This window comes from Rhagoletis pomonella, unplaced genomic scaffold (genome assembly GCF_013731165.1).
Source record: "Rhagoletis pomonella isolate Grant_MI unplaced genomic scaffold, Rhpom_1.0 Rhpom_scaffold_00004, whole genome shotgun sequence".
Taxonomy (NCBI): Eukaryota; Metazoa; Arthropoda; class Insecta; order Diptera; family Tephritidae; genus Rhagoletis; species Rhagoletis pomonella.
The window spans coordinates 1,423,158-1,441,757 of NW_023458558.1; the positions used below are offsets into that span (position 1 = coordinate 1,423,158).

General features: G+C 37.1%; 1 protein-coding gene across 1 annotated transcript in view; it reads left to right on the plus strand.

The window, feature by feature from the left end:
- The window catches only part of LOC118736787 (headcase protein), a 223,766-nt gene that overhangs the window by 98,438 nt on the left and 106,728 nt on the right, over positions 1-18,600 (plus strand). The gene's annotated exons all lie outside the window — the stretch shown is intronic.

The following is an 18,600-nucleotide window of genomic DNA, read 5'->3' on the forward strand; positions in this document are numbered from 1 at the left end:
TGGCATCTTAGAAGATTTCCTGGAATTGATGCTTCTCTCCGTTTTTTTTTGTTTGCTTCTCCTTGTGAATGGTGTTAGTTAACTCCAGATAAGATGACAGAAAGTGTAGTGGCAATATTTTCATAGTAAAATTCAAGGGTGGTCCAAAAAATACACAGGAAAATCAACTTTTTGGAATTTTCTTGCTGCCACCCTACTATGGTTCCAAATCAATTTTTTTTAATAAGAAGTTGCAAAAAGCATATATATTTTCTTGATGGCAATACCTTAGGCAATCGAGAGAATAGAATGAAAAAAACTAGGTGGCAACACTACCGATTCGTCAAGCCTTCAAAGTAGGATGTTTAAACACGTTTAAATAAAAGAGTGTTCAAATTAGCTTAACAGCAAAGGGTGCAAACGAAATTACAACTAGGATATATAATGGAATTTGAACCCCAATGTAAGTGGTTTAAAAACATTATCTCTAATTTTATATTTATTGTGTCCTTGTCCTTATTTTTGAGTATTGTGTTAATGCGGATTTTATTTAACATAACATATATGTTTTGTAGTCAAAATGTTGTGGAAGTGTTCATTAAAGTGTGTTATTATATGTAGAAATTCGGAGCTCGCTAGCATTTTTCAGCAAACTCCCACAATTGCCTTTTAGTTTAGCACAATTTTAGCCGATTAGCCGTGCCGAAATGCTTTAGTTTTGGGTAAACAAACAGAACTCGAAATTGACTTTAGAGCTATGCTGTGACGAGGTTTTCTCTTAGAATTTCATGTATGTAGAATCCGAATCTGCTAAGAACGATGTCGAAAAAAAAATCGTTTCATACAAGTTGACCCGGCCTAGTTTACCTAAATGTACACTTACGTAAATGCATTTATGAACATATATAAATATGAACATACATATCTACACCTATGCTAAATGGATGCTTAAAAACAAATAAACCTAGTATTTATATATCATTTAGTTAATTTTTATCCAAAATCTTAATGTTATATGGACGGTCAAGATGGGCGTGGCCCGATTGGTCCAAAATTTGGTCTTGTTCTTACTTATGCCATGACTATTGACTCCGCGAATTTTCAACTTCGTAGTTGCATTAGTTCAATTTATGACAAAAAATAAATAAAAATGATTTGGGACCACAGTGCGCACCCAGAAATACAGAAAATGGAAAATAAATTTGACATTTAACCGTGCCGCCGAGCTTTAAGGTTTTCAATGTATATACATATTTCATGTGGGGAAAATACATCTGTTCGTAGAATAGCTATAAAATCGTTAAAAGTAAAAATATTTTGTTCAAATAAAAATATTTTCCTTCAGAAATTTTCCAATAATATGTAGAATTTGGATGCGAATTTAGCTCTAAAAGGGGCGAGATCTGGTAACGAACTGATGAAAATTTTTTGTGTATACGAGATGAGAATATTTATGTTTATCGATTTTATAGCGATTCTACAAAAAAGAAAGTTTTCCTAAATGAAATATTTAAAATATGGAGTTTTTTTTTGGACCGCCCTAATGTACATAGTACATACGTACAAGTTGAGCTTTTTGAAGCTTTGTTTATTTGTTTCGGCGGCTATTTGATGCTTAAGGTTATTATTTTACAAAAACTGTGTACTGCATATCGGTATCGACTTTAGAGTGAAAAGTTGCTAAGCCCATTTTTTATGAAATCTTTAAATAAAGATCGAATCCTTCTGATTCATATGCAGTTTGTCTTTACTGTAAATGGAGTTTTTGTTTACTTTAAACACCAAAAAAAAATTTGAATTCACAAAATTTTCATCAAAATTTCGTCCTTCTAATTTGAATTTTTAGAAAATTTTTGGGTATACAAGTTTTAAACGGCTAAAAAATCGCGTGATTTTTGAGAATTTTTTTTAGGCTTCTTTTCGGGTTTTTAATATAACAAGCGCAATTTACAAAAACTTGCGTTGATATTTTGAAATTTTGTTGCTGACGGTCTCCCGTGTTTTATTTCATAAGAAATTCATACTTATATGAAAGTGCAAAAATCCGTCACCGAAAAAATTCGAGATTTTTTTTTTTTAAATTTCTTCTGCAGAAATGCTTCTAGATGCTCTAGGAATATTTCTGCATCAAAAATAAAATGTTGAAAATAGTCGCTTACGTTATTTTAGCGGTTGGGACTCGATATGAGCGATAGATCTAGTCAAATTTATAAAACACTTTCCACGTATAACGCTCTTAAATTGTTCTATATTCCCTTTTATTATGCCGTCACTAAAGCTATTCAATCAAGAAACATTTTTAATACCTTTGAATATTTTATGAGCGTTTTCCTTTTGTCTTTCCCACTCTTTTGTGTCTGTTCGAATTGCACACAAAATCAAATTACATTTCAAGTGCCGCCCGCCGCAGCTAACAGTGAGGACAGGAAAACTTTGCGTGGCATGTCCATGACAATGGCATTGAACGAAAACTTAGTTACCTGACGCTACTTGCTTTTCTGTTTTATTTGGCTTTGTTTTTGCCTGTCTCGTTAGTTATGGATGCTAAGCCGTCGGGGGCCACCCACTTGGAAACAACATGAAACAACAGTTATGACATGTGTGATATCCTTTGAACGCAGGTAGGTGAGGGTAGCACCACCACTGCAAATGTAGAATTATCCCAGCCGAGCAGGCGCAGCTGAACTATCTAGTAAGAAAGACATCTACATATGTAGATCGTGGCGCAGTTTTGAGACCACCAATACTTCAATTCAATTCCAAATTTCAATAAAAGAAATTTATGTAGGAAACTAACATGTTCGTCTTATTTCCTTGGTTAGGTCCTCTTCTCTCTACTGCTGGGTTGTTATTTCCGTTCCAAGGTAAGCTTAGCATCCGAAACAAAACATTTCAATTCAACTAAAAGCGTTCGAATGCTGCTACTACAACAGTTTGCATGCCAAAATGCATGATTTTAAATCACACCACCGCTGGCTCAGGGGCCGCATCATTTCTTTCCTTACCTTCCTAATTCTTAAGCAGATTTTTGTGCAAACTTCTCCTCTTTGCTGGTAAGTAGGAGCTGCCGACTGCCGACTGCCGACTGCCATTGTTGCAGCAGCAAAATAGTTGAAAATAGTTTTCCTTGTTGGTGGCTGGTTGCTGGCAACATTTGCAAACTGTATTGAATTTATAAATATTTAATTCGTTTCCAAGTACAGACACACAATTTCCATTCACAAACGAAATGAGAAAAAAACCAAAAACAGCAACACTTCAATAGAATAGAATGTGCTGCTGCTGCTGCCGCTGCCGCAAACAAGAATTATAGAAATGATTTGAAAGCAGTGATGCAGTGCAGCTGTACGAATGATTTCAGCAACAGCGGAGTGGCTGGCTGAGCGCCAAACAGATCAGCCGTGCCAGCGCTTTCTGGGTGCCTGTGGGAACGGCAGGCAGCTCGCAGCTCCAGACCGTTAAAGCTGATGCCATAAGCTGGCCAGCCGAACTTAGAGGGTCGTGGCTGTCTGCTTATCTATTGCAATAAGCCCTACCTCTCGCTCTCGACCGCCTGGCTGGGGGTGCGCCGCTTTGATGCAGTTCTTTCTATTTGCCAGTCGAGTGTTCTTTGGAGCATTTTATATACATACTAACATACGTACGCCTTTCACTTTTTTCGTTTCGTTTTGTTGTATCGATTTTTTTTTTGCCTTTAAACTTTTTCGCTTCCCATAACTAAATTGGGGGCTGGTGGCTGGCATTATCCTGCCACAGCGCGAATCCGAATACGTACATACATGTGTACATTTCGTGCTTATTAAACTTTTTCTTCCGTTGAAAAATGTTTGCTATTCGATTGTGCAGCTGGTAGCGCATTAGGATATTACAGCTTTGTTGCAACGGATATTCCTCCTTTATCCGCATCCGCTTTGCATGCGAAATCCTATGCAATTACGATAAAAATATGCACAAAAGTTATTTGCTTATTGAAATTCCTCAGAGGGAGTAACTTTGATTAGTTTTATGCATTCGAGAATTAAAGTTTGTTTAATAACAGATTATGCGAATGGAAGGAAGCTGCCGCATTTCTTTTCCGTCGTGCGCTTTGCTTTTTCTTTAAACTTTAAAATATCCTAATAAGCACCATATGGCAATTTCATCAGGCTCCGGGTTGTTTGCTCCCCTCCTCAATCGTCTAATTAGCATTTTCGTGAACACCTTCTGCTTTCCACAAAACCCAATTTGTAGCGACAAGTCAGCTTCATGTGCTCATCATTAATCCCTTTAGAACTCGTTTAGCGTTGAATTTTTTCCGCTTTTAATTCGCTCTAATCAAATTTTGAAAGTCGTTAAAGGGTTGAACTTGAACTTAGCTGTTGATTTTTTTATTGCTTCTGCATTTTATATGGCGCATATCCTTTGGTAACATCATCTGTCAACATTTCTATTTATTTTATCGTTTCTTTGCTTGAGTAAATTATCGCAGAAGGGTTAATCGGAAAGTCAATCATCGTTAGTAATTAGAAAAGCATCACGCTTAGTTGGCTAGAAGTGTTCCACTTGAGGCATATTTGTGTATTTCATTCAGCCTTAATAAAATCGCGTTTGATACGCGTATGAAGTCCGTTTTGCCTTTTTTCTTTCTGTCCTGGCTGTTGACGCTTCAATCAATTTTGAGCGTTCCGTTATGTAACCATTTCATTTATATTGAAACATAAATTTTTCCTCATCTTTTTTCGGAAGTATAATGGTTCTACGCAATTACGAATGATTGATGATGCTGGAATTTTATTTTTGTGCTTTATCTTATTTTTTATTTATCCTTTCTGCTCCTATTTCTATGATTCTTGGTACGAAATATGAAACGTTTTTTCATGTAGAAAAGCACTGAATTTGAAGTAAGTACACAACTTCTAAGAAAAACTTCATTCTTAGGAAACTTCTACGCCGGCCCAAACTATCTATGTATTGATTAGCAGTTTATTGAATATTAAGTACAGAGCAATCGTTTTTGGTCTTTATATTCAGAATACTAATCTGAGAAATGCTCAAATTAATTCAAACACCGCAAAACGTTAGTTAGTTGATTAATGATTGGGTGTACCTGGAGACCCGAAATAACCCTAAAGATCCCACCGCATGACACTCTAGTTTCGAGGAAATATGAGTCAGCATTTGATGCAAGTGCCAGGTAAGGAGATATATCCCATTATGAGATTCCTTTATTTTATGCCGACGGAAGCCTTCATGCAATGCTTCTATTGTCTCAGGGTGGTGTTTCAACGATTCTCTCTCGGTCCTTCTAATAAGTTTACTGTCGTCATTGAGTTTACCCCACTAATCGTCTCAATGATGTAAGTTTAAAAACCTTAATGACCGATTTCTTCCTTCACGAAACCTTAAGTTTCATCAAAGTGGAACCAGGTATGCGTCCTGAAGATGCATCTAGAGTGACCTACAGTTTAAAGCCGCCTCTGCACGACAGACGGCGGCTTCGGCGTGGTGTTACTTTCAGCAATCTGTTGTTTTCAGGCCCTACAGTAAACGCACGCCACACATTCTTACTGGCAATGCGGGCGTTGCTGCTGCAGTTATTTGCAGTTTATTTTTCTTCATTCTATTTTTTATGTTAGTTTTTTTTTCTCACTCCGCCTAAGTCTACATATTGGGGCGTTGCATGACATTTATTGCTGCCGACACTGACAACAGCAATCAAATATTCCAAAATAACAACAATATGCGTTTTTATGTAACCTTACTGTTAGTTCTTCAGCTCCGCCATTGTCGGTCGGTCTTCTGCCCATCAACATCATTATCAAGATCGGCAGCAGCAACGCCAGCACAGCACCGCCGCCACGGCTGCTGATTTTTACTTTTACTTGCAGTGCAACAATTGTCGGTTGTTGCTGTGCTAGTTAGTTGCTTTCTGCTCTTTTTTTTTTGTTTTTTTGGTCTTGCTGTTCGTTACCGATGTCAGTGTTTTTGATGTGTTGCCTGCCATTACCGGCGACATTGCTGACGTGTTGTCAACGGCAGCCGATAGTTGTGTGTTGCTTTGTTGGTTACCTTTCTGTTTTTTTTTTCTGTTGCAACTTCTGCTCTGACTGACTGGCTGCTTTACAGTAGACGTCTCTACACCTCGCTTCCAATGACGTCGGTGTCGGCCACTAGACAGGTTGACTGGGACCAGTATTTTTTTCCTTTGCAATTCTGCCGTTTGGCAGAAAAAGTTGTTGTTTCCACCGTTTGAATGGTGAAGTCGCCGCGTTGTTTGTGGTTCCCACATTGTCTTCGGTGTCTCAGTTTTTTCTTCCTCGTCTGCTGTGCTCATTTCAAATTTCAAGTTCAATGCTGTGGTTGCCGTCTGTACATAAGGAAGGAATTACATAAATATTTCAAATTGTCAGCTATTAAAATTAATTGATATATTTGCCGCTGAATTTTTAAATTTGTATTGTTAATTTTTTCCCGAAACGCTCACCTATGTGCCATTTCCATTCATGTTGCTTAGCGTGCTTTAGCTCTTAGCCGTAAAATGGTTTTTGTCCTGTCCCTTCTCTCCCGACCGTTTTTGTTTGGCATTCAAATCAGATTTATTTGCAGTTGCAAATATGCCAGCCGATAGCTAGCTCCATATAATTGCAGCTGTTCATGCTGTCTGGCAATTTTGGTTCCAAGCACTTGCACTTCCCCCGTGCACCCTGCAACTTCTGCTGCTGTGTGCGCTCCTCTGCGTGCAAATTTCCTCCATTATTGGCCTTTATGAATTTCTCTCGGAGTCGTAACAAATATTCCTTACAAACGCGATTACAAAGTTTAATTTCATTTTTGGCAATTTCTGATGTTCGTTCCATTGCTGTTACGCAAAAGAATCTATTGAGACACACATATACACACACTGGTATCTAGCCTGCAGGAAATGTACCTCACTATAAGTTAACTTGAAGCTGATTAGGAGGAAACTACTAAGAGTCACTATTATCTGTATGTTTTCTTTGAGGGAAGCTATCGCGATTGTCGCGAAATAGTCAAGGGTGACCACCTGTGCATTATATGCCGACTAACTTGCAACTAACTACTTTTATTTTTTGACTTGTTTTTTTTTTTCTTAAGTTTATTTAACATTACATATTTGTTTACATGTTCTGCTGTAGGTGATCCCATATTCGAATTCCGTCAGACATAAAAAATGACAATGTAGTACAATTTCGATCTTCATTTATTTATCCTGAATTCAAGAAGTATTTGTGAAGTTCACAAAAAAGTGTATTCAAAGTAAAATTTGTATGAGGATATTCAAATAGAAACTTTTTTAAGGAAAGGCAATTTTCCGATCCCGGTTGTATGACTCTTGCATTACTTTTCAACTAGTTTCAAGTTAACCTTTTGTAGCTAACTACAAGATATATATTTTATTAAAATTCCGGAAAAAAATAACTTTCAAGTAGGTTATTTTTTTTTAGCAATTTACATCTTTTTCCTGCAGGGTACTACTAACTGCGCGCTCGCACGTACATCTTAAATATATCTTGACTGATTTGATGGCAGCGCATTTATATACATATGTACATACATATGCAAGTATGAAGAAATGTGCGGTTAGTGGGGTGAAATGGGTGTTCTTGTTTGTCGTTTTAGTTTGGTTGGCTGAATGGGCTGTTGACCTTTTGTTTGCCGCAAAATTGCGTTTTCCATTAGATTTGTTGTTGTTGCACAGCGCATATTTGAATTGAACGAAACTTTCCTCTAAAATGTTTCTGAATATAATTACCTATTGGTATACTTAGTACGGCCATCGATGCTATTATTCGAGTTCAATTGCAAAATGTTATTAAAAAAAAAAAATCATCTGTAAAACGAGCTTTAAGCGCCATTCGCTTAATTTCTTCAGTTTTTTTTTTAAATATTTTTATTGAGCTTTGTACCACGATTGTTTATTAGGAAAAATTGAAAAAGCAACAAAGTCTAAGCGGTAGAAGTTATAGCTGCTATTCAGTTTTTCATTACACAGTTGCTGTTTTGCATATTCCATACTCTATCTGCAATTTTAAAACAATGAGTTTCTAAAATTAAAATCCACCTTAGACTTACTTAACTGTCATTGATAACATTAATGTTTTCCTTATGGAACGCCTCTTAGTGAAATGCACTATTGGATTTAAAAGCAGTAAATAATATCAGATTTGACATTTAAGGTACAGAAAATTTTAGATGTATTAACGGTATTAAATAGAAGCCCTCAAAATACTTTCCCAGGACCCTTCGGTGAGGTATTTAAGTGGGTGTTACTCTAGCTATTTTTCTTTGGTTCTTGAAATTTGTCTGAAAATTTTTATGGACTAAATTTTTGAATAAATTAATTAGAAAACATTACTCATTAAAATGAGTGTTAAAATTCTCAATTGATTTAAAATTTAAAATGGGTAAGTTTAAGATTACCCTTCCTCGCCAGATGATAATTTAGGTAGGCCTTCTTAAGTGAAGCCATTCTAAACGGCCTACACACGAAGGGCTGATATAAAAATGCTTTCCTGCATAGACTATACGCGAAAGTATAAGCTTATGTTACTTAGCATTGAAAATGAATTTAAATATGCATTTTAGATTGCAATAAAACATTTCGTATGAAGAGAGAAAGGAAAGCAGAGTGGAAGGCCTCTTGTATCTCAAGAAGGCCTTTTAGCTCCTGAAATTATCTACTGGGAGCCTTCAATATTTCTTCTGTTTATTAAACTGACTAAGTTTCCACAACTTTTGTATTCGCAATTTCAAAGTGTGAAAAACTGCAATCGGCTCCCTTGCTCAGTAGATTTTTTTCGCTGCAGCTTTCGTTAGTTTCAGGATAACCTCTTATTGCCAATTTTCCCACCGAAATGGCGTCAACATGTTTTCTTACTCACTGAAATTACCCATAAAAGCTGTGTGGAAAATTGAAAAAGTGTCTTAAGTTTTATGCTCATCGAATTACAGCGAGACTCCTAGTCAAACATTTTTTGCTTTTTGCTTTTTCTACTCATTGATAGCTAAAAAGTGGCGTTTCGATATTTTCCGCGGACAGGGAATGAAAATCTGCTACTTTTTATTTTTTTATCAGAATAAACGAAAGAAACGAAGAATGAAACATCTTCGCACACTAAGTATCTCATCTCACAACCAATAATGAGCGTAATAAAATAAAGCTTAAGTCTTACATCGATAGGGTACATGAAGGAAAAAAGAAAAGCTGCAGCAGCAAGCAAACAGACAGTAGTGTAGAATCGTATATGCACACATACATATATGTATACAGTGACTCAAAAGAAGCAATTTTTTAATAATGTGTTTCGAGTTACATTTTGTTTTTTTTTTTATAAAAGTACTGTCCAAGCTTTTACCAAAACATATTTCAAACTTTATACAAAATTTAGGACAATTTAAATTTTTATTTAAAATTGTAAACTTTTTGATCCGAATATTTAGGACATTTTTGGATATGCAGTTTTATAGCCCATACAATTTTAGTCTAATGAAGTGCACTTTTAACCAGCTAAAAAATCGCGCTGATTTTTGAGAATTTTTTTTTTGGAGACGGTTTTTTTGATTTCATAAAAAATGCGTGCTTATATGGAACAAAGTGCAAAAATCCGTCACCAAAAAAAAAATCTCAAAAACCAACGGGGCTTTTTAGTGTTTGAAACTTGCACTTCAAAATTGTTTGGGCTTATAACCCAAACATGTTCTAAAGATTCAGATTAAAAAGTTGTAATTTTGGCGAAAATTTGTGGATTTTTCCTAAATTTTGTATAAAGTTTGCAACTGTGATTTATATGGTTTTGGTTAAAGCTTGGAAAACGTTACGAATATTAAAAAAAAAATCAGCAGGGGTCACTTGTTTGAGTCACTGTATGCACTCCAGCATGGCGACATACTACAACTGCCAATGGCATTAGTATTGCTGAGATTGCGACTGCCACAAAAGCGCTCTGGGTTTGGTTAGTCGCGTCGGGTTGGCTGTTGCGAACTTTCGCCGTTTTGCAGATGACACACAACAGATTTTCGTGATAAAATATACTGAAGGGGCAGGGATCGTCGACAGCTGCTGCAGGTCGTTTGGCAATTTTTTAAAATTGCTAATTTTTCACCGAAAAAAGAGTATGGAGCGTAGAAAAATGATGAAGGAATGTTGATAGTCGACCAGCAGCGAGCGTGTAAGTGAGTGTGAAGCGAAACCGCGACAGTTAAGAAACGCGCGAGTGAATGCGTTTAACTCAGGTTTTCTATGCGCTTTAAGTGAGAAACAAACGAATTTGACTTTTTTCAAACCCAGTTAAACAGTCGCTAATTTTAGTTATGTTTCTTTTACGTAGTAAATCATTTTTTATTTGTACCTTTACAAACAATGTCACATATAAAACGTAAATATTTTCAATTAATTTAGCTGTCACACCAAAGCCCACTTCCCGTCATCCAAAGCGCTATAGACACGTCAACACCTCCGTCCGCAGCCAGTGTACCAGAGGCGTCTAGTTTTCTGAAATGTCGCCGAATGTACCGCGGCGCGCGTTGTCACCAGCGACTAAAAGCATGCTTTCCACGATTCGCCTATGGCCGCAGCATTCGGCGCATTCTCAGACACCTCGGAGGCGCGCGCTTAAAGCTCACAAAGGCGTAAAATGAATAGCTGTCTTGGCTATACAAATATGTACATATGTACATACAACGCCGCTGTTTGGTGTAAGTAATTAAAGCGAATTGCTTAATTTTGAACGCCCAACCCTCCAGTGGATTAAAAATACACATTTGCAATTAATTAGAAGCTTTTTCGGGGTAAACAATTTCGTTCCATTTCAATTCGGCGTAATTCATTTTTAGTTCCTGCGTTGCTGTTTGTTTGTTTGTTTGTTTGTTGGATTGCTTCTCAGTCATTGTTGCGTTGTTTGCTTGATTTATTAATTTCCAACTCAACTTTGGCGTTTTGTGCTCTTTTGTCATTCACGGGCGAGCGCGTTGAGCAAGCGTGTGCGCCGCCATAGAACGCGCTCTGTACGCCACGCTCCACATACGTAGCGCGCATTGGCCGGCGTTCGTCTCGCTGGTTGCAACACACCCCTGCCAGTAGTATTGCCAGATACCACGCAAAAAGTCAAGCTTCGCACTAATTTATTTGTGCGTTCGCTGCTTAAAACAAAGCCATTTTCCAGCGTAATTTATAATTTTCTTCTTTTTTTTTTTGGTTTTGTTAGAATTTGTTACAATATTTTGCAAAATTCATTAGTTCCACACGCTTTACATACTTACGCACACATGTACGCGCGCGTGTCCAGTTTCAAGTACAAACCTACTACACACATTCTACTTGCAACCAGACGTAGTGGGGTTGGTCAGGTCGGTTGGCGCGCACAACAAGTTGCCTATTAACTAGGCCGACATTCTCGGCGACAAGCGAAAACTTGTTGAGGCAGCGCACCTAGTATTTTTGTGAGCGCTTTTCTGATTTAAATTCTCGGTTATTGTTTATTACTTCTCTTAAGTGGCAAACACTAAAATTTTAATTAGTAAAATTGCGCCTTCATTTCGTTCGTTTGCATATTTCCAATGCAGGCGAAAATAGCGCCGAGAATTCCACCGCAACCTACAGTTGCGTTGGGGCGTTGATAAGTTTGCTTGTTGCTATTTTTGTTGCTATATTATTCTAAATGTATTGTTACAAGTGCTGTTTTGCTGTTTTTTTTTTATAGTTTTTACGAGCGAATGCCTCAGAATAGTAGTAGTTCAGCTCATTTCGTTTCATTTTTCACAATTCTTTTACTAGTCTTTGCCCAGTTCACTTGTTTTATGCATTTCGCTTCGAATGATTTGTTGTTGTTTTTTCCTACAATTTTGTGTAGGTTGCAGTTGTAAATTTTATTACGCTTCATATTTAACCTAATTTGCATTTATTGCGGTTGTTGTTGTTTCGTCTATGCTGTCACTCATTCTCTGTTAAGTGCATACATATTTTTATTTTTCTATTTTTTTTTTTTTGTTGTTCGATATCCACAACATGCGAAATAGAGTTACGGGGGTTTCTGAAATGTTTCACTATCCAATCATCCTTGTGTAGCCAAAACAAGAATTCACATATGTATGTACGTTTAGAGACGAACGCCATATTGTCCGATCGGTTGATACATATGTATGTCGGCTACAACAAGGAGAAAAAACAATCTTAGCAGCAGAGTGAGAACTAAATACAGCAAGCCTAAATCGGGAATTATTGACTAGGAAAATCATATTCGTGTAACTAGGTATGCACATCTGTATCTGTGGTCAACAGCAATAAGCGCTAATGTCGACTTAAGATACAATTGAGTTAGTATGCTATCGTTTTTTGCAAGTACTATTGCGTGCGTCACATCCCCATTCCGCTAGCTAGGTTGGGTTAGCTGAAAATGGTGACGGAAAACTATTACGCCCACGTAGCAGCTAAGTGCCATTTTGATATCATATACCTCGAATGAGTATGTTAGAACCAGCCGGCGTGGTTGATGAAGTTGATTATGTTGTGGAGACTTACATCATATAAATCTCGTAACGATGTGAACTTATATGCTCCTAGCATGGTATTTCTGCTCCTCATTAAAGCTGGACATTTGCAAAGCAGGTGTTCTACTGTTTCCTGCTCGTTCTCATCTCTGCAGCGTCTACAGAAGTCGTTGTAGGCGATTCCCAGCCTTCTCGCGTGGGTACCAATCGGCCAATGCCCAGTAAGAGTCGCAACAAGCCTAGCAACGTCAGATCTGGGTTTCCTTAGTAGGTTGTGTGTTCTCTCAGGGCTGTACGCAGGCCACAATAGTTTGGATATACGGCAGCCTGTCACGGAGCGCCATCTTTGATCCGATTTCCTGAGATTGTGGAGAAATATGCCTTTATATAAGGTTCCAATTGTGGGTGAGATCCGTTCCTCGATCGACACCAATGTGGAACCCTCTCTGGCTAACTAGTCTGCAGCCTCGTTTCCGGGAATGTTGCTATGACCAGGGATCCAAACTAAATCTAGATCGAGTTGACGATTTACTGTATTTAACAGTGTCCTACACTCCTTGATTAGTTTCGACCTTGTTGTAAACGACGCTAAGGCCGTAATGGCCGCCTGGCTATCTGAGAAAATAGCTACTCGCTCGCCGTGACGTAATCCACTACGTTCTAAGAGTTGGCAGCCTTCGGCTATAGCGAATACTTCTGCCTGGGAGACACTCCCGAAATCGGGCAGATGAATTGATCTTTTTACTCCCAGTGACTCAGAGTAAATACCTGCTCCAACTCCGCGTTCCATTTTGGAGCCATCGGTGTACATATGATGTGTCCAGGTAGAGATATCAAGTTCCCCATTCCAGTCGGCTCTCGACGGATGAATGGCCCCGAAAGGCCTGTGAAACTCTACCTCAGGTCGAATGTAATCGGTTGCCAGCCTCAACTTGGGTGGCAAGCGGGAAATTATGCTGCTATGCCCGATCGTTCTTTCTTTCCATATACCTAGTTCTCTAAGTCTTATAGCCGATAGTGATGCGGTATGCCGTATGTGAAGGTCTATCGGAAATAGGTCATAAAATCAGGCCAATTCGTGAAGTATTCAACCAGAGCTACGACTTGGGTGAATAAAAAAGTTAATTCTCACTCATACACAGTTAACTATTGGTAGACATGTGAGAATTATCCTTCTCCGAGAGCACTACCTCAAAGATTCTTAAACAAGAATTCAAAAAGAAAAACAACTTGAAATCTATTGAATCGCGCATTCTATGACTTCATACAGAAATATCCATCACTTGCTTTGAGTCGTCGAATTAAAGGGAGGTGCAGAATGTACATAGTGCACACATACATACATACGCGTAAATTGAGACATTCCAATGCTGGCCACCTCAGCCATACTCTGGATGAAAACAAAAAATATTTAAATAAATGTTCTCAATCATTGAACTTTGCTTTAATGCACAACACATTTGTAGTGCCCTCGACAAAAAAAAAAACGTGAAGCTAACGACCAGTAAATTTACAACGTTTAAAAAAGGCGCCAATGTCTCGCGTACAACTGATTTTGATTGATTTTGTATAGCGTCATTAAAGTCATTAGCATCAAGTGACGGACGGCGTTTTTTCTCTCTGGCTGTTCCGGCCAATGCGCTGTTGCCTGCTGATTTTTAGTGATGTGACGAGAACCTTTAAAATCAATAAACTCCACCAATTCGTTCCACCAATAAGAGGAACAAAAAACTTATCCAAACACATAGAGAGCTCCAGGTAGCTCACTCTGTAGTTGCCTTTAATGGAGTAGTTGAATCAATTAGTGCGGAAGTGCAGTCAAGTTGACTGTCGTTAGAGAGATGACTTCATTTCAGTTAGTTGCTTCACTTATTGGAGTGGCATTTGCATGAGGTCTCATTTTGCTATTTAACGGTACTTATAGAAAGTAATTGCAAAGCTTTTAAGATCTTATGCAAATAGATAGTATTTAAGTTTTTAATTGCCCGAGGTATTGGAGTGAAGCCGGCGCTTGTTAGAACCTATGTTGAGAAGTTTGGAGGAAGCTGCAAATGGAATTAAATTGGTCATAGTAAGTATGTATTATGTGCAGTATGTTTTATAACGAACGCGCTCGTTATAATAACAAATCTTAATGAAGAAATTCACGCACATGAATTGTTTGTTGGACGGAGTTTCAAGCCGACTTGCTTGTCGTCTTGACTCTTAGTGCAATGCGTCGTGTTATGTAAAACAAAGTTTGTAGTTACATAAATAAATAGAAATATTGTCGCGCCGTATTGACCCCATTTTTAAATTATTGCTATTTTAACGTTTTTTTTTGTTTGTTTTTAAATTTTTCTTATTCCCACACATGGCATTTGTTTTCAACTTCATCTCCCATCATTAGCAGGCAGCGGGCAGCAGTCAGCATTTGTTCATTCAGTGCTGACTAATGTAAACAAACGCAAAAAAAAAAAAAAAAAATCGCAGCACTAAAAACCTTCTGCATCGAATTACTTAGACTCAGCGTAGATTTTCGATTTTTTGTTTTATTTTTCTCTTTCTCAATTCTCTCAATTACAACAATGACAGTTTCAATGACTGGTGGGTGTTTATTGAATGTGGTTATTTATGAGCGCTTTGGAAATATGCTGCGTTTGTGGAAATTGAACTGCATATCAGGGTGGCAGAGGGGAGTAGCTCTCGCGATTTCTTTGAAATATCGATATATGTACATATCTATGGCAAAACTCGGATTATTAGCCGTCAAATTTGTTGTGCTCAACTCAAGGAAAAGTTCTCTGTGCCTCTGTAATCACTTTTTTCTGCTAAATTAAGCAACTTAAATATATTTTGGCTTAATATTTTATTAAAAATATTTTTACACACCTCTTTTCCTTGTCAACGTCTACTTTTGTTTTTTTTTTTACATTTGACATTTCTTGTCTTCTTCGCAAAAATAATCGATAAAACTAAGTTGAACACCGAAAAGCTATCGGTTTGCAGAGGGACAAATTTTGAATGGCTAATATGTTTAAAATTTAAATTCCTACTCTTAAAACAGTTACAACGCGAAAATTATTGTGAAATACTAATGCTTTTTCCCTGCTGGCAGGGAGTAGAATCACCCTAAAATCTCGCTCTCTGAAATCTCCCATTGCTTCTTCGACAATGCGAAGATATAAAAAATACATATAACATTTTCAACACAGATTTTATTTATGAAAATTAATTTTTAGATTTTGAAATTAAAAATACAGACAAAATATTTCTCCCCGATCTTAATAAATGCCAATACCAAAGAGTCAGAATGAATACAGACCCATCGCTATCCTTCCTTTTTTATCTAACGTTTTTGAACGCATTCTTTATAAACTAATGGATGAGTTTTTAACATCTGAAAATCTATTATCATATAAACAGTCAGGATTTAGAAAAAATCGTGGATGCATTACCGCTTTAACCGATGTCGCTGAAGATATAAGCGCAGACCTCGATTCAGGAAAATTTGAATTTTTGATTCTCTTAGATCATTCAAAAGCTTTTGACACCGTAAATCACAGAATATTATGTAGAAAACTTCTCAATAATTTCAATTTCTCGTACCACTCTGTAAAATTATTAAACTTTTACCTAACTGGACGCTGCCAAGCTGTATTCGCAAACAACGGCCTTTCAGACTTTATGCCCTTAAACCGTGGCGTTCCACAAAGCTCCATTCTGGGCCCTCTGTTGTTTTCATTGTACATCAATGAGTTGCCAACTGTGATAGGTAAGTGTAGGACGCTGATGACGTCCAAATTTATGCCAACTGTGACATTACTGATGTCAATACCACCTTCGTTGTTGAATGTAAATTTAAATAAAATTAACTCGTGGGCTGTGGAAAACCCGTCCAAGTCCAAATGTTTAGTTTTAGGGAGAAGAATTATTGAATACACTAACGCTACCCAAACTATACATTAATGATATTCCCATTGATTATGTCACTTGTGTAAGAAATCTCGGTATCACTTTCAACAGAAACTTAACTTGGACGGAACATATCAATACATGCTGCGGTAGAGTGTACGCCATGCTTTGGGTTACACAACCTTTTTACGCCACTAAAAACCAGAATGCTTTTGGCTAAATCGTATCTGATTCCATCTCTCCTTTATGGATGCGAACTATTTGCAAATTGCGACTCAGTAAGTCAAAGGAAATTGAATGTTCTATTTAACAACATAGCCAGGTATATTTTCACTCTTAAACGTAGTGATCACACATCTGAGCACGCCAAGAAAATCTTCGGTATCAATTTCAATGACTTACTCAAAACTAGAAATCTGCTCTTAATGCACAAAATCATTTATACTAAAAATCCGAATCATCTATATAACAGAATATCCTTTTTGCGCTCAAATCGTGGAAACAAACTAAAACAACCTGTTCGCTACCTGAACGTCACTTTTTCGTGCACACTGCCCGCCTGTGGAACTCACTTTGCTGGATTTGCGGAGCGCGATGAGGTTCAAGGCTACCCTGTTCAAGCACTTCCAAACATAATGCAGACTGGCTTTAAATGAAACTAAGCACCTATTAACGAAATGTATAAATTTAATTTTTCTTTTTGTTTTTTTAATCTAAATATAACTATTCTACGCTATTCCACATTTTTAACAATTATTATCAATTTGTTTTCAAACTTTAATTTCACAATCTACAATGTTACGCGATTAATATTACTGTTTAGATTTAAGTATTTATTTTATTTTATCAACTATAATTTGTTTGCTTATTCGAACCTAATACATCATAAGAATCTATTTTACTTTTGTATTAGCGAACTAATAATAAAAAATAAAAAAAATGCTTTGAGTTTTATTTTGAGCGTAAAAACTGGTTATTTTTGCAAAATAAAATATTTTTTTTTTTTATATTCTTATTATTTGAGGCTTTCTTTTAGCACTTCTCGGAAGCTTTCGATAGTTTGATAGGTTGTCATTAGTTTTTGGAGTTCTGCGAGATTAACGAAGGAATTTTTTTCGAGAACTTTCGAGGTTTTGCATTTTTTTTGTTTCAATCATTGCTTAAATTCTAAAATGCCAACTGGGAAAATTCGATCTGCTGAACTGTTAAGGTGTTCTGCGTTTAAAATGCACAATCATTTAATTATTTGCTTTAAAGTTTAAATTTCATGTACTGTTAGCTTTGTTAACTATGTAGGTATGTATTTCAATTCATAAGCTTATTTATCAGCAGACGCACACTCGCGATTCTATGACTTAAGTGGCGTTTAAAAGATTTTCAATTGAACTTTCTGCCTGATATACATACATACATACATACATATCTCAACGTGCAATGTTCCATAAACTATTATTAATTCGAAATTTTTGCATTTCTTCGAATTTTTACGTTAACTGAAGTGCGTTATCCTTTATGCACACAATAGAATAGACCGGAGCTTTCGTAGTTCGTAACGGGTGATTTTTTTGAGGTTAGGATTTTCATGCATTAGTATTTGACAGATCACGTGGGATTTCAGACATGGTGTCAAAGAGAAAGATGCTCAGTATGCTTTGACATTTCATCATGAATAGACTTACTAACGAGCAACGCTTGCAAATCATTGAATTTTATTACCAAAATCAGTGTTCGGTTCGAAATGTGTTTCGCGCTTTACGTCCGATTTATGGTCTACATAATCGACCAAGTGAGCAAACAATTAATGCGATTGTGACCAAGTTTCGCACTCAGTTTACTTTATTGGACATTGAACCAACCACACGAATGCGTACAGTGCGTACAGAAGAGAATATTGCGTCCGTTTCTGAGAGTGTTGCTGAAGACCGTGAAATGTCGATTCGTCGCCGTTCGCAGCAATTGGGTTTGTGTTATTCGACCACATGGAAGATTTTACGCAAAGATCTTGGAGTAAAACCGTATAAAATACAGCTCGTGCAAGAACTGAAGCCGAACGATCTGCCACAACGTCGAATTTTCAGTGAATGGGCCCTAGAAAAGTTGGCAGAAAATCCGCTTTTTTATCGACAAATTTTGTTCAGCGATGAGGCTCATTTCTGGTTGAATGGCTTCGTAAATAAGCAAAATTGCCGCATTTGGAGTGAAGAGCAACCAGAAGCCGTTCAAGAACTGCCCATGCATCCC